Here is a 15,899-nt window from a genome sequence, read left to right as displayed (position 1 = left end):
TTTGGCTTTCTAGCTCTGGCTCTTGGCTCTGGCTTTGGCTCTTGCACTGGCTATGGCTCTGACTCTAGCTATGGTTCTATGGCTCTAGCTCTGGTTCTGGCTCTCAGCTCTCACTTCTAGCACTCACTTAGGCTCTTGGCTCTGGCTTATCTAAGCTCCTTCTCCGGGCCTTTTACCTACCTCTGTGAGTCGCTCAACTTCCAAGAAACTCCAGAAACAGTATCTTGCTGTCAATTGAGCTCTCTGGCTTTTCCACTTGACCTCTAAGTGACTCCCTAGACTCTCTGCACATTCAACGTCTTCTCATTGTTTGCTTTTTTTTCCTCCTCTTTTATTCTCGGTCTGTTCGTGGTTCTTAGAACCATTCCATTCCCCGACTTTTCATTTCCTCTCCCGGCTCTTCGGATCACCTACCTCTATGTTAGAATTCCCTGCTCTGCATCATCATCACTATAATGCTTCATAGAAAGGTGGCCACTTGTCTCCTCATGAGCTGAGCCAACTCTTCCTCAACAATTCGCTACTTCGGTTACTCTGTGAAATGATTCATTTTCCAACTCAGCGGTCCAATTGGACTTCAACCTTTATGTACCAAAACTTACTTTCTCTGTTGAATCCAGTTTCCCATCGGGCGCAATCTCTGTCATTAGATATGGGGCCTCGAGATCCTACGATTATCACTCTTATCACATGGTTGACTTGCTTGGATGTTAGCCCACGATGAGAGCAGTTTTCTCTCTCATATGTTGGACACACGTCAATCACTGTATGGCATCACTCATTCTCCTGACAATTCCGCTTACCACCCAAAATTCCTCTGATATTCCACTAGTTTTGGAGCGCGGGACTTGCCTGTCACTTTAGCACTTTCCCAACGGTTCTCTGGCTTCCCTTGTGACCGAGCACTTGGGGCTTTTCCATTTCGAGGGGTTTTGCCCATCGATGCGAGATTTGTGCTTTACACTAATCGTGCATCAGAAATAACCTCCATTTTCTTGTCTGAGCCTCCTAACTTCCATTTTTGCACCATGCACAGTCCCCATGGGCCAACGGTTAATGCACTTTGACCGAAGGTCCTCGTTGTTCTGTGAGGCTGCAAATTGTCATTGTTCAGAGATTATTTCTGATAGGCTTCAACATCCATAAGACTTTAAACTTTGGTATGGGCTTTTACAGAGTTCAAGTAGCTTTAAAAGAGTTCAAGGATCCAATTTCGGATCATCAAGCCTACCAAGGACCTGAGCAACAAGGCTTTGTAGGTTATGGACAGCCGCATTTTCAAACCGGTTATCAACAACCACACTATATTGGTTATGTCCAACAACCTTATCAGAGTTACCAGTGATAGATACATTATGGTGGTATGCAAAGACCTACTACTTAGGCGATTCTATCTTATCCTAGGTATGCTCCACCCAACTTGAATCAGTAGTTTCCTTTTGTAGCAACTCTAGAATTACTAGATTTGAACCGGCTGACAAATGATCCAATTGCATATGCCACTTAGTGGCCAGTGATTCCTCATAAACTCCCCTCTGATATTCCTATGTTCAATGGAAATCCTGGTGAAGATCCATCGAATCACATAATCACTTTTGATTTGTGGTTCTCATCTAACACTCTGAATGATGATTTGATTAGACTTCGCCTTTTTTAGAGAACGCTTACTGGTCTAGCAACAAAATGGTGTACTGAATTAACTAGAGCTTCGTTTGATAACTTCACCTTCCTTGCCACTACTTTTCTAACCCACTTTCAGTTACCCATTAGGTACGAAACAGGAACATAACTCCTTACCAATTTTAAACAGACCATGTCCACTCACATATCTGATCACATTCATGAGTGGCGGTGTCGTCGTCAAATGGTAAAGACGTATGTTACTGATCAGCTGTTAGCTGAGTGGTTTATTAAGTCCTTATTGCCATCTATCACTGAGGACATGGCGAAAGGAGGAGTTGTCATTGAAGAGCAAGTCATTGCTCGTGCCCAATATTTAGATTTGATCTATACTCAGTCCGGCACACTCTACCAAAAAATTCATGATGCTCCTAGACCAACATTTTCCATTCCAGCCCCCGTAAATCGAGTATAGACTCTCATGCCGGTGATAGTGTGATCTGTCCCACAAGCACGCAAACCGCAAGAGGTCCATTTGGTCAAGCTCTTATTGTTTCTAGTCAGAATGCAAATGACAAACCTCTTGCCTTGGAGATTAATGTCGTGTCATCTGACAAAGGAAAAAATCGAAAGCAACCAGGCGGCAAGAAGAAACAGAAAAATAACAAGAAGAAACAGGAGAATTCCACTCCTGAAAAATAATCTGAGAACCCCACTAGCACAAAGAAACCTCCACGTTATCCATGTTTGATATCTAACGACGAAATTTTTACGAGAGATTGTCCACATCGAACTGAGATTTCAAAACTTTTGAAGGCTTCGCATACCTTAGCGGTGTTGACTGATCCGTTTCCAAACCCAAAAACTATTCTGGTTGCTATCGATAATGCTTCCACATCCCAAGTGCGTATCCTATCCATTGCAAACAAGAAAAATGATTTTTTGATATCGGCAAGGAACAAAGATTATGTGAATACATCATCGTCGAACAACCATGCTACTGATCAACCTAGTGGTTCGACAACAACTTTGCCAAAAGTTGTTCCACCCATTATTCCTGAATTAACTATAAAGCTGCCAAAGGGAGTCATACATAAATCAGCATTTAATCCTCATGCTCAAGCTACTCAGAATTATAATATAGTGGAGGATATGGCTCAATCGCCATCCGCTATGTCGACACTTGAGGTATTGCAAAATTGTCCCTCCCAAAAGCAGGCTTTGTTATCAGCAATAGGTGGGATCGATCCAACGAATTCGAACCTTATGGCCTTTAATCATAAAGTATATACACCTTAGTTATCGACCCAACTCACTTTCCTTATACAGGTAAAAGCCCTCAATAAACATGTTCATCAAACCGTCATTGATGAGGGGGCATATACCTGTATTATGTCAATTAGTTGCTTGAAAACTCTTGGTTCACCACCCTTGTCACGATCACCAACAACATTAAAAGCATTCCATTGAAGAATGTACACTCCATATGGGATCTTAAGTAACTTGCAAGTTGAACTAGGGGGAAAAACAGTAGAAATTGAAGTTGAGGTCATTGATGGAAACCTTGTTTACAATATTTTACTAGGAATGCCCTAGATTTATGCTATGGCTACCGTTGTGTATACATATTTCAGAAAGATTGCATTTCCCTTCCAAGGTGGAATCACAATCGTTGACTAACTAACCATTTTTGCTAACAGTTCACACGCTACTAGAAGCATTCCATTGATCCATGGAAGCTCACAATCACTTCAAAATGTTGGAGTAGGTCCCCTAAAAGACCCTTCCTTAATGGGTACTTTTGCCCTCCCGCCTCCATCTGGTTTCGTGGAAGTGGCCGCAGTTGAAACCTGTCAAATGATCTCTTCTACATAATCTGAGTTTAAGAAGATTTCCGACTATTTTGATAGTGAGGATCATTGCAAGGCGTTGCCACCAAGCCTTATCAAATCTTTGTAGCAATCAGTTTCCTGGGCTTGGGCGACAAACCCGAATCATCACTTGATGAGTGTTTGGGTAGATAGGTCTTTAGAATATGGTACCTCTTCTGATCCTTAGTCTCGTATACATTCTATAGACGAAGGAATCATCCAATCAATGATGATAGAAGAAACATCGTGGGAAGATTACCACCATCGTTCCCACCTTCGAGATGACAATGAAGATTATTCAAACGACCTCAATCATCCTTAAATTTTTGTTTTTTTATTAAATTCTGTAAATACAGTAGATTCCAAGTGAAATCTATCCAACATTGAAGAAACTATCGCCATTAATATTTCGACCAAACCTAATATTGTAGAGAATATTCACATTGGCAAATCTTGTTCTCCATCAAAACTAGAGATTTACTGCGCTCTTTTTCGCGAATTCAGAGATGTCTTTGCATGGTCATATGAAGAAATGCCATGAATTGACTTGAGAATTGTTGAACCAATGTCAAACCAATACGACAATGGCTTCAACCTAACCACCGAAGAAAGTTGCTGCCATTAAAGTAGAGGTTGAAAATTTTTTGCTTGCAAGCTTCATTTACCCTATTCGTCTCACTGACTGGGTATCAAATATTGTGCTTGTGATGAAAAAACAATGAACAATTAGAGTGTGCGTCGATTATAGTGATGTAAATCAAGCATGTCCAAAGGACAACTATCCTACACCCTTTATTGACCAGATTATTGATGAAAGTTCCGGATGCGAAATCATTTCATTCACGGATGGATTTTCTGGATACAATCAAATCAATATCTGCCATTACCATTCACAAAAACCATAATCTCTAGTAGAGAAAGCTAAATAATCTTTCACTTATTTGTTTTGAAATTGAAAATAGCTTTCTGTAATAAAAAAAACCATTATGTTACAACTCTTTTTTACATTAAAAAGAAGAGCCGCTGCAAAGACTAGGAGGATTTAATTCTGTGCCAATAAGGGGTAGGGTGTGTGAAGCAGTTTGCAGTAGTAATAGGAGGTAATACTAAGACAAGGCAGGCATATACCATGTTATTGTAACTGGTTTGAAGCAAGATAACTTGTGCCATATTGATGAGTAAGTGTAGCGAAGGAGGCATGTTTGTGGAATGTTGTTCGAGAGTACAAAATTCAATGAGAATGACGATGAGAATGTGGGTAGGTTCCTAATAAGCATGCGTTATGTTCTACCCTTGATCATCATCAGTTCAAAATAAAAAACAAACACAGCCATATAGTGGAAGGTCAATATGGTTGCAGCATTATGAGCCTTCATGATAATGGGCGGTTCCTTTGCCAATTTGATATTATGTGTCCCTCAAAGGCATCCTAAAATTAATCATAAGCCTTGGAAAGCTGCTCTTGCACAAACTTGTGCAAGATTCAAACACATATGAAAGTGTCATTGGAAATACTTATGGAATTTCCTTTGCAGCATCTGGTGCAAATGCTAGTATATTTTCCCCTGTATATTAATTTATAGGAGTTGTCTTTAGTGCAACTTTTTGGACTTTTCGGTGCTGGAATTGCGGAAAATTTTGAGGTGAAATCTTAATGTGTGCTATTTAAACTAGGTTTTTTATTCAATGAATTCTCATTGGATTTTAAAGAAATTAGGCCCTAGAAACCTATCAAAAATTTGAACCTTGATTTTATGGTTTACATAATGCATTATCCCATGAAAATCACCAATTAAACTACTCCTATGATCATTCTTATTTCATTATTGATCAAATTTATTTGAATATATCAATATAAATTCTTTTACATATTAATCTTCTTTTCACAATCTTCCTAAATAATACTTTTTTAACTTATTATTAATTTTGACATGACATCAACCCTTTTCTTGGGGCTTAATTTGGATATTTTAAAAATTTCTTTAGGTCTTTCATCTCCTCGATGTTGTGCTACAACAATCATTGCCGCCTTTTTCTCCTTGGCTAGATTCTTCTTTTTGTGTTTTAATTCTTGAATTTCAAATTTCTTATTCTCAGACACAACTAATAAGTTTATATAATCTTCTAAGGTGAGTATTGTTGAACTTCGACCCAAGTGAAGACTACCTAGTGGTCCTTGCTTTTTTTTCATTGACACTCTCTCTACTAATAGCTTTAGGAACCAGCCAAATAACTTCTACACCCCTCCCACCTACATGTCATTTCTTGGCACTTTAATTTTAGTATCTGAGGCAACTGATTGAACTATATTGTTATCTTCACCTGATGCCTCATTACGTTCTTCATCTTCTTCCATTGATCTAATGTCCACAAGAAAATGAACAATTTGTTCAAGTTTGTTGGTTGTGAAGGAATGTTCATTGTTTGTTCATTGGTTGTTGAGACACTATGTTCGTTCAAATTAATCATGGCTTCTGTCAGCCATGATGGCGGGGTTACTTGGCTTGGAAATGTCAATTCGTCACTGTTGCTTCCTAGTTCAATATCAACAATGTCATTTTCAAATACATCTTCATTGTCAACTGCATGTTCAATAATGTCATTAACAATATGAGCAACAGAAGTTCCATGTGCTTGAGTTGGTAGAACAACCTCCATGTTACTATCAATTTCATCATGATTATATTGTTTCACATACATGTTCATCATCATCACCATATAAGTGTCCTCGAGAGAGGGTAATCATATTATCAGTTGCAACCACATCACCCTGTTCATCTACTTAATATTACACTTCAACACCTGTTTCGACAAGCCCTTCTTCCTCACCATCCACATCAAACCCTTGGCTAAAACCAATATCATGCATAAGAGCGTCATAATTCATTTTCCATATTCCTATCCTAAAGCCGACCTTGATATTTGACGATGTGAGAGCAATTTTAAACTCTTTAATTTCAATATCTACTAGCTCGAAACTTTTCACCTCAACCCCTAGTTTTTTCGCCTTCCATGTAACACACTCTTACCTGAAATAGTTCTTGAAAGGGAAAAACACACTAACATCAAGGGGTTGTAACCTTTGAGTAGCATGCACATGCAATGTTAATATGTCGATGCCCAGACTTTTTGCTTCCTCAATTGTTTATATAACAATTTGACTTCCATGACAATCTAATATTAATAAGTGTCTGTCATTAAATTGTTTAGCCTCATGTTTGCCAATATTGTTATTGCTAATCATCACAACCTCTTGGCATGGAAGTATTTGTTAGCACCCTCCATTCCATGATAGAAACCCACCTGGACTCCACTAATTAAACCGTATGCCACCTATCTTTCATGGACTACCACCTGTCACTGTTGGCGGGAGTTATAATGTTTTGCATTCAATGAGGGTCTAGGTTTTCTTTTGACGAATTTTATTCGATGTATTTCCAACCCTCTGTTACCTTATCTGGTTTGGGTGTGTGGGAATTCTGATATTTTGGGAATCATTCTAAATTTTTCAAATTTATTGTAGGAATGGTTGTGACTTTGTCAATACTAGTATTCCTATAGATAAGATGTTGATCAGGTATAGTTACTATTGTTTTTCATTAAATTGTTTAGCCTCATGTTTGTCAACATTGTTATTGTCAATCATCACAACCTCCACACATGGAGGAAGTTGTAGGCTTGCCTTGCTACATCAGCTAAATAAAAGCTTTATGCTTGCATAGTAGTGGTTTGTGATTCTCCTATTGTGGGAATGGTTCTGAGTTTGTCAAATTTATTGTGGGAATGGTTCTAAGTTTGTCAATACTCTTATTCCTCTAGATAACACTCTTTAGGCATGAAGGAAGCTTTTGGAGGAATTTCAACTAAAAATGTGACACCTATTTTATTTTCTATTTAAGATGTTGATCTAGGTTAATTACTCATTTTTGAGTTGAATTAAATCTTGAAATATTGAAAACCATAAAGTCTTGATTTGAAGTCAACAATGTTGGAGACACTCACATACATCCTAGGTTTGGATTGGGAAGACAAGGTAATTTTGCAAGTTGTTTGGGTGTTGAGGGTAGCCTCAGTTGTGTTCTTGGACTTGGTTATAAATTGCATTTCCTTAGTGTTTTTGACTTAAATTAAATCCTTAAATGTTCAAACTGTAAACTCTCCATTTTCTACTATATCATTGTCTCTTCGCTAGAGTTCTTTTGTAAAACACTTTGCTTACCTATAATTTTGAATTATATTAATTATAAAAGAAGATAAACTTGTATACTGATTTTTATGAATATAAGAGGTTTATGATATCTTCCTAACATGAATATAAGAAGTTTATAATATCTTCTTAACATGGAGACACAAATAGAAAAAATGACACGTTCATTAAAAAGGAAAATCAAATATCCTATAAATATACTTGATGATGTATAAATAATAACCTAAGGCCACCACACATTGGTAGTTTCCAAGTGTGATACAGATATATAAGATTGCCATTGTCGTTGATAGGTATGAAAATCCAGTAATCCCATTTTTCGGAAGATTAATTTCCCCTTGGAGTTAAATATGCAGATATTTATGGACATATTCATTCTCCAGTCTACTACGATTATCAACCCACTTCTGTTCACCAAAAAGGTAGGAAGAACAATAGAATATAATGGAAAGTGGCCTTTTGGGGTCAGCTTACACCACATTTCATTTTTTTCAGCTTCATTCAACGTCCACATGTGAACGTCATCAGAATCATGTCTGTGAGATGCACACAATTGAAGTAGTGCCACTTTCCCATGGTGGTCACATCAATTCCTTGGAGAGATCTTTGCGGATCCCTCTGGTGGCGCCATTTCTATCCAAAGTCCATCAACAATATTGAACACTACGATGAGATTGCGATTGGAAGCGAGAGTGGCCCAGTGAAATTTTCCTTTACAGTAAATACCCTTTCCACAAGGTCGAATACGGTCGAGCGACCATCGTGGAAACTGGAGTCCGGGAGATGGATTCTAAATCATAAATACACATCACATTTGTTCTATCCTCATATGAATACAAATATCCAAGTGTAAATTTTTAACAATTTACATTATTTACATATTTTGAATAATTATTTAATCCTTTTAATTTTTAATTTTTTAAAACTTTTAATTTTATTTTTATTTTTAATAGAAGGTAACAAAATTATACATCAAATTAAACTAGACACTAGAATTTCCACTTAATAACAACCTTTTCCAAAACCAAATTTGGTCAAACTGGGTCAAAACAATTTGGTGAGTGGCACCAACTTTTGCGGTCGAGGGTCCTCTGATCATCATCACCTCAAAATAAAAAGCAAACACTGCCATGGAGTGGAAGGCCAATATTGTTGCAGCACTATGAGCCTTTATGAAAATGGGAGGTTGCTTCGCCAATTTGATATTATGTGTCCCTCAAAGGCATCCTACAATTGATCATAAGCCTTGGAAAACTGTTGTCGTGCAAACTTGTGAAAAATTCAAACACATATGAATGTGTCATTGGAAATACTAACGACTTTTTCTTTGCAGCATCTGTTGCAAATGCTAGTATATTTTCCACCTTATATTAATTTATATGAGTTGTATTGAGTGCGAATTTTTGGACTTTTCGGTGCTGGAACTGCGGAAAATTTTGAGGTGAAACCTTAATATGCGTTATTTAAACTAGATTTTTGATTCAATAAATTCCTGTTAGATTTGAAAGAAATTAGGCCTGAAAAACCTATCGAAAATTTGAACCTTAATTTTATGGTTTATATAATACATTATAGCATGGAAATCACCAATTAAACTATTCCTATGATCATTCTTATTTCATTATTGTAATATTGACCAAATTTATTTGAATATATCTATAAATTATTTTATATATTAATTTTCTTTTCAGAATCTTCCTAAATAATTTCTTAACTTATAATTAATTTTGACATCACAACATCCCTTTTTTTGGGCTTATTTTTGACATTTTAAAAATTTCTTTGTGCCTTTCATCTCCTCGAAATTGTGCTACAACAATCCTTGCTGCCTTCTTCTCCTTGGCTAGATGCTCCTTTTTGTGCTTCAATTCCTGAATTTCAAATTTCTTATTTTCAGACTCAACTAATACGTTTATATAGTCTTCTAAGGTGAATACCTTTGAACTTCGACCCAAGTGAAGACTACCTGGTGGTCCTTGCTTTTTTTCCATTGACACTCTCTCTACTAGTAGCTTTAGGAACCGACCAAATAACTTCTCCACCCCTCCCACCTACATGTCATTTCTTGGCACTTCCATTTCAGCATCCGAGGCAACTGATTGAACTATATTCTTATATTCACTTGATGCCTCATTACGTTCTTCATCTTCTTCCATTGATTATTGTCGACAAAAAAATGAATCATGGCTTCTGTCATCCATGATGGTGGGTTTACCTGGCTTGCAAATGTCAATTCGTCACTGTTGCTTCCTAGTGCAGTATCAAAAATGTCATTTTCAAATACATCTTCATTGTCAACTGCATGTTCAATAATGTCATTAACAATATGAGAAGCAGAAGTTCCATGTGCTTGAGTTGGTAGAAGAACCTCCATGTTACTATCAAATTCATCATGATTATATTGTGTTTCACATACATGTTCATAATCATCACCATATAAGTGTCCTCGAGAGAGGGAAATCATATTATTATTTGCAACCACATCACCCTGTTCATCTACTTAATATTGCACTTCAACACCTATTTCGACATGCCCTTCTTCCTCACCATCCACATGAAACCCTTGGCTAAACCCAATATCATCCATAAGAGCGTCATAATTCATTTTCCAGGTTCTTGTCCTAAAGCCAACTTTGATATTTGATGATGTGAGAGATATTTTAAATTCTTTAATTGCAAGATCTACTAGCTCGAACCTTTTCACCTCAACCCCCAGTTTTTTTTCCTTCCATGCAACATGCTCTTACCTGAAATAGTTCTTGAAAGGGCCTAACACACTAACATCAAGGGGTTTTAATCTTTGAGTGGCATGAACAGGCAATGTTAACAGGTCGATGCCCAACTGTTTTGTTTCCTCAATTGTTTATATAACAATGTGACTTCCATGGCCATGTAATATTAATAGGTGTTTGTCATTAAATTGTTTAGCATCATGTTTGCCAATATATTTATTGCTAATTATCACAACCTCGTGGCATGGAAGAATTTGTTAGCACCCTCCCTTCCATGCTAGAAACGAACGTGGAGTCCACTAATTCAATTGTATGACCACTATCCTTCGTAGGCTGCCACTTGTCACTGTTGGTGGGAGTTATAATATTTTGCATTCAATGAGGGTCTAGGTTTTCTTCTAACCCATTTTATTTGATGTATTTCTGACCCTATATTATCTTATCCGGGCTGGGTGTGTGGGAATTTTGATATTTCGGGAATGGTTCTAAATTTGTCTAATTTATTGTAGGAATGGTTGGGACTTTTTCAATAGTAGTATTCCTATAGATAAGATGTTGATCGGGTATAGTTACTATTGTTTGTCATTAAATTGTCTAGCCTCATGTTTGTCAAAATTGTTATTGTCAATCATCACAACCTTCACACATGGAGGAAGTTGTAGGCTTGCCTTTCTACATCATCTAAATAAAAGCTCTATGCTTTCCTTAGTAATGGTTTGTGATTCTCCTATTGTGGGAATGGTTAAGAGTTTGTCAAATTTATTGTGGGAATTGTTCTAAGTTTTTCAATACTCTTATTCCTCTAGATAACACTCTTCAGGCATGAAGGAAGCTTTTGGAGGAATTTCCACTAAAAAAGGTGACACCTATTTTATTTTCTAATTAAGATGTTGATCTAGGTTAATTACACTTTTTTGAGTTCAATTAAAACTTTAAATATTGAGAACCATAAAGTCTTGATTTGAAGTCAACAAGGTTGGAGACACTCACATATATCCTAGGTTTGGATTGGGAAGAAAAGGTAATTTTGCAAGTTGTTTGGGTGTTGAGGGTAGCCTTAGTTATGTTCTTGGACCTGGTTATAAAGTGCATTTCATTAGTGTTATTTCAATTAAATTAAATCCTTAAATCTTGAAAATTGTAAACTCTCCATTTTCTGCTATACCATTGTCTCTTCACTAGAGTTCTGTTTGTAAAAGACTTTACTTACCTATAACTTTGAATTAAATTAATTATAAAAGAAGATAAACGTGTATACTGATTTTTATGAATATAAGAGGTTTATGATATCTTCCTAAAATGAATATAAAAAGTTTATAATATCTTCTTAACATGGAGACACAAATAGAAAAATGATACATTCATTAAAAAGGCAAATCAAATATCATTAAAATTTACAAATACAATTCAAAAAACCATCAAAATTTTCATAGAAACTTGATGATGTACAAATAATAACCTAAGGCCACCACACATTGGTAGTTTCTAAGGGTGATACAGATATATAAGATTATGGTTTTCGTTGAGACGCATGAAGATCTGGTAATCCCATTTTCCAAAAGATTAATTTCCCCTTGGAGTTAAATATGGAGATATTTATGGACATATTCATTCTCCAGTCTACTACAATTATCAACCCACTTATGTTCATCGTAAATGTAGGATGAACGACAGAATATAACAGAAAGTGGCCTTTTGGGGTTAGCTTACACCATGTTCCATTTTTTTAGCTTCATTCAATGTCCACATGTGTACGTCACCAGAATCACGTCTATCAGTTGCACACAATTGAAGTTGCACCACTTGCCCATGGTGTTCACATAAATTCCCCGGAGAAATAGCTGTGCATCCCTCTCGTGGTGCCATTTCTATCCAAAGCCCATCAACAATATTGAATGCTACGATGATATTGTGATTGGAAGCGATAGTAGCCCAGTGAAATGTTCCTTTACAGTAAATACCCTTTCCACAAGGCCAAATATGGTTGGGACCATCGTGGAAACATCAGTCCAGGCGTTGGATTTTGAATCATAAATACACATCACGTGTAGAAATTCCCACCTGTAGATCACCTGATAATGCAATATACTAAAGAAAAACACTTGATCTACTTCTACAAACAATTTAGTAGAAGTAAATCAATCTATTCTTGCAAATTAAATTTGATAAAATTATACTTGCAACTAGGATTTATAGACACAACGATCTTCTCCTTCTGAGTCAATCTATGAACCTGCAATAAGGAAACACCAGTATAAAATAACCCCTTACATGTCTCATTCTTTTTTCTAGCACAAGACCATTTGTCCATAAGGAGTTTTTCAAATTCTTCATTCAAAAATTTGGACAACTGTTTGATGCCAAGTGAGTTCCACCATTTGGCAGCCTCATCTTGAAACTAATTGGTACTAGAGCCCCCAAAAATTCCTCATATTTGAACTTTCGTCTTTGTATGAATTCTTCAATAGTAGGGCTATCATCTTTTCCTGTAAAATTTAGCATCTCCATGAAGAGGGTTTGGGAAAAATTCACTTACTTGGCAAGAATTTGAAATTGTCATAGTTTAGTGAATATTGCTCAGAATCCCTATTATGACCTGTTTTTAGAAATGGAACATCCATTCTACATCTGCCCATGTGAAAGAAATCCCCATCCATGCAATGGAATTTCAGATCTACGCTGAAACTCTCTTGTCGTCACCAAAAATTCGTAAAAAAGAGCATATTTTAAATTAGTGATATCACCCTCATTCGGAGTTCGATTGGACTAATTTTTTTTTTTTGAAATCCGGTATTCTTTCACAATGAATCCATATTTGCAATTAGATTTTGCAGATTTTTCCCCAAAATGTATAGATCTACACTGCAAACTCGTTGCACTAAAAAATGTCTACAACACCATTGATTTTAGGTTAGCGATATCTCTTTCATATAGACTCCGCTTTTGCCAATTTTTTTTTGAAATTGGGGATTTTCTCATAAAGAATTTAGATCTGCAATTAGATTTTGTAGATTTTTCCTTAAAACATAGAGATATTTTATGCAAACCTTTTGCCCCAGAAAGTTCCTGCAAAAAAAAAATAAAAAATCTCCACTTTTGCCCAAGAAATTGCTCTGATACCACTTTCTATAGATCTAACCCAAATGTATAAAACAATAGAGATAAACTCAAGAACAAGAAGATTTGAATATAGATAGAATGCTTCTCTTACCATTGTTCCCTCAATACCATCTATCTAAAACCAAGGGCCCATTACATTATTACTAACTACTTGTGGTCCCTTACATGATATGGGTTAACCACCTTATTTATTACTATGGTCCATCCCATTATTACATTATTCCCTTAGGTACCTCCCTTTGTACCCCATATTATCCCCCCTAGGTATATAACAATTGATTAATCAGGGTGTTGACAATATGAAGTATATGAGGGAATAGAATTAGGCGAAGGTTGACTTACATAACATGACTTGTGAAAGAAAAAAATTGGAAAAGAAACTACAAGAAAATGAGCGCTATCTACAAAAAGTGGCAGAATTCTTAATATAGTAAATGAAGAAAAGAAAAATGCAGAGGATAAAATCTCTGACTTATCAAAAGCATTTCTAGAAATGGGTAGGGCTTTGAAACAAGTGAGATTAGAGAAGAACTTTAAAATAAAATAGAGAGCAAACATTATTTGTTCTTTGGGGGGAACTATCCAAGCTCTGCAAGAAAAGTTAGGAAGTTTTGAGAAGAACCAAGAATTCCAAATGTTTGTCGAGAGGGAAGTTGAGAAAGTCAAAGAAACAACTCAAATTCGTTCCACTTTGACAACATTTCCTAGACTGAAACAAGAAGAGAATCTTGTGATTAGAACACAAAATATGATTAAAGAGTCAAGGCGGCAATGGCAAGTAAAAAATCAATCAAAACATCATCAGTTTATGTTGATAATTATTCTAGATGTTCAACAATCGACAATGTAACCTTACCAGAAAATTAGTAAGAAGAGCACAAGTTCTCACATAGCTAGAGATGAGAGCACAATTGATAGAAGTCATATTCTTTTGACCAGTGATAATGAGGCTCTAAATTGTTCTATTTGCATGGATCAGTGGAAAACTACAGGGGATGACCGTATATGGTATGTGCAATAATGTCACTAAGTTTTTTTGTGTCCAAACTACGTTTTCTTGCGTCAAAACTATTAGAAAAGTTCGAAAATGTTTTCTATAGCATTTAAAAGTATTTAACACTACTTTCTATCAGTAAATTAATGCATAAAACATAAAATATTGATAATGGGTGAAATCTAGATTTGTGATGCTTTTCGAAAAGAAAATTACTGAAACTCTAATATAAGTTGGTTATGCGTAGAAGCCAAAACTTGTCTCTAGAAACATATAGAGGGCCACATAAGGTAGAAACTTTTAGCTTGTAAGGAATTTACATCTACTTACTTTACAATTTGATGCATATCTATAAGGATCTAAGAACGTAGAGAGGTTCACATGAGGTAGAAACTTTCAACTTGTAAGAAATTTACATCTACGTTCTTTACAATTTGATGCATATCTATAAGGAAATAAAAACAAAGATTATCCACCTCTTTTTCACATCTAATTTAATAATCATTACCATTCACAAACACCATAATCTCTAGTAGAGAAAGCTAAATAATCTTTTTCTTTTTTGTTTTGGAATTGAAAATACCTTTCTGTAATAAAAAAAACCATTATGTTACAACTCTTTTTTACATTAAAAAGAAGAGTCGTTGCAAAGACTAGGAGGATTTAATTCTGTGCCAGTAAGGGGCAGGGTGTGTGAAGTAGTTTGCAGTAATCACAGGAGGTAATACTAAGACAAGACAGGAAAATCCCATGTTATCGTAACTAGTTTGAAGCGAGCTAACCTGTGCCATATGAGTAAGTGTAGAAAAGGTGGCATATTTGTGGATTGTTGTTCTAGAATACAAAAGTCAATGAGAATGATGATGAGAATGTGGGTAGGTGCCTAATAAGTGTGTGTTATGTTCTACCCTTAATCATCATCATCTCAAAATAAAAAACAAACAAAGCCATACAGTGGAAGGCCAATATGTTTGCAACACTATGAGCCTTTATGATAATGGGAGGCTCCTTTGCCAATTTGATATTATGTGTCCCTCAAAGGCATCCTACAATTGGAAAATGGCTCTTGCACAGACTTGTGCAAAATTCAAACATATATGAAAGTGTCATCGGAAATACTTATGGCGTTTCCTTTGTAGCATCTTGTGCAAATGCTACTATATTTTCCCCTGTATATTAATTTATAGGAGTTGTATTTAGTGCAACTTTTTGGACTTTTCGGTGCTGGAACTGCGGAAGATTTTGAGGTGAAATCTTAATGTGTGCTATTTAAACTAGGTTTTTGATTCAATAAATTCCCATCGGATTTTAAAGAAATTATGCCTGAAAAACCTATGGAAAATTTGAACCTTGAT

The sequence above is a fragment of the Pinus tabuliformis genome, chromosome 1_2 (assembly GCF_031772625.1).
Source record: "Pinus tabuliformis cultivar Carrire ecotype Pingquan chromosome 1_2, CPIR1, whole genome shotgun sequence".
NCBI classification, from domain to species: domain Eukaryota; kingdom Viridiplantae; phylum Streptophyta; class Pinopsida; order Pinales; family Pinaceae; genus Pinus; species Pinus tabuliformis.
The sequence above is the reverse complement of the archived record's forward strand: the minus strand, read 5'-3'. Positions refer to the sequence as shown.